This window comes from Tenrec ecaudatus, unplaced genomic scaffold, assembly GCF_050624435.1.
Source record: "Tenrec ecaudatus isolate mTenEca1 unplaced genomic scaffold, mTenEca1.hap1 Scaffold_54, whole genome shotgun sequence".
Classification (NCBI taxonomy): Eukaryota; Metazoa; Chordata; class Mammalia; order Afrosoricida; family Tenrecidae; genus Tenrec; species Tenrec ecaudatus.
Window position 1 is genome coordinate 77,511 of NW_027459454.1, and position 2,095 is coordinate 79,605.

The following is a 2,095-nucleotide window of genomic DNA, read 5'->3' on the forward strand; positions in this document are numbered from 1 at the left end:
GATAGATCAGCAGTTTTGCAAGGCAGATCAGAGCAGGTCTTCTATCAGCATTTTGCAGGGAAGATCAGTGGCGTTTTCAAGGAAGGGCACATCAGATTGATCCCATCTCACAAGGAAGATCCTATCATCTGTGGGTTAGGGAGTGGTGCTGCAAACATTTTCCAGAAAGGGTACTGTGTGAAGTAGCTTTGCAGGTCATCTCATGCAGCAGCTGGTTCTAGGACTGTATTATCAGCACGTTGTGCCTACCATCAGATTTGGCTTTGTTTTTTGTTGTGTTTTTTTTTACCACCTGTATTTCTATGTCTGCCTGTCGGTACGGCCCTGCCTGGTCGTCAGTCATCTGTCTCACTCAGGATTACAGCATACAATCACACACACACACACACACACACACACCAGTTAACATTTGGAATTTCACGGCAAGATAATCGGCCAATTTCTTTAAATAACATTCTTCAACATAAAAATCTGATTTTATAATTAATAATTAAAGAAAATCCTGAGACATGTGAGATATGAAACCGACCCAGAATTATTGCACAGCAGGAGGAGGTGAATTTGTTAGCCATTGAGTAGCCTGAGTTGTTTGACAGCCTGCACTGCTCCTAGGAGCAGCACCAATTTGATAAAGACATGTAAATTGGCATATCAGAAGGTACCACAGTGTTTGCCTGACCTAGACTGACTTCCAAGGTGTTTGGTAAATCCTACGCTACACAAAGACTCTTTTGTGATGTGCAATCCCACGCACACACTCACACAAACACACACATACACACACACAGGAGTCAACATTGTGTACATCCAACAGGAACATCCAGCAGGATCTTTAAAAAACATTATTCTGCATATAAACCCGATGTTAAAATTAATAATTAAAAAATCATGAAACTTTTGAACAATGAAAGAGCACCCATAATATTCCGCAGTAAGAAGAGGTGAACTTTTTCACCAGAGAGGAGCCAGAGCAGGTCGACAGCATGCAGAACTCCTTATGAGCAGGGTGAGTTTGACAAACATATGTAAATAAGCACATGAGAATGTACCACATTGGTTGCATGACCTACACCACTGGTTGACAGACTCTTGAGGTGTTTGCTAAAACCCATGCTACGCAAACAACCCTGTATGATGTGCAAGCACACACACACATTAAGGGCCCCCCCCACACATGTCTCTCTAAGGGCGTAGCATTCTGCTTATGCCAGGGTCTTGTTGTGCAATATTGAAATATTGATAAAAGTCCTATTTTTCCCACAAACCACTTGAAGCAAACCTAAAAGAGTAAAAGGAGAAGTGAACCCTATCCATACATACCCAAAATTTTCCAGAGAGTAGGAGCGATAATTTTTCACCCACCTGTAGGCCCTCTGAAGCCTGAACTGGGCTCAGACACGTTGAAGAAGGAGATGCATGCACACTTGGGAACATCTCCCTCAGGTTGCCCTCAGCATCTTACAAGGATGATCAGTAGCCACATCCAAGGGAGATCAGAGCAGGTCTGCTATCTTGCCACGCATATCATTGATGTCTTGCAAGGTTGATTAGTGCAGGTCTTCTATCAGCATCTTCTATGGAGAAACTGCAATATCTTGGTAGGTAGATTAGACCAGGTCTCCTCCCAGCATCTTGCAAGGAATATCAGTCACATTTGGCCAGGAAGACCAGGGAAGCTCTCCTATCAGCATTTTCCAAGGAAGATCAGCAGCATTTTGCAAGCAAGGCCAGCACAGGTCTTCTATATGGCAAACATGATGATCCACATCTGCAAGGAAGATCCGAGCACGTCTTCCATCACCTTCTTGCAAGGCAGATCAGAAGCGTGTTGCAAGAAGATTGGAACAAGTCTTATCTCAGCACAATTTAAGGAAGACGAGGGATATTTTGCATGGACTATCAAACCAGGTTATCTCTCAGCATCTTCCAATGAAGATCGGCGACATCTTGCAAGGCAAGTCAGAGCAGGTCTTCTGTCAGCATCTTACAAGGCAGATCAGCAAAATCTTGCCAGAAAGATCAGAGCGGGTCTTTCCTCAGCACAACTAAAGCAAGATTATGGATTCCTTGCGAGGAAGATCAGAGCAGGTCTTGT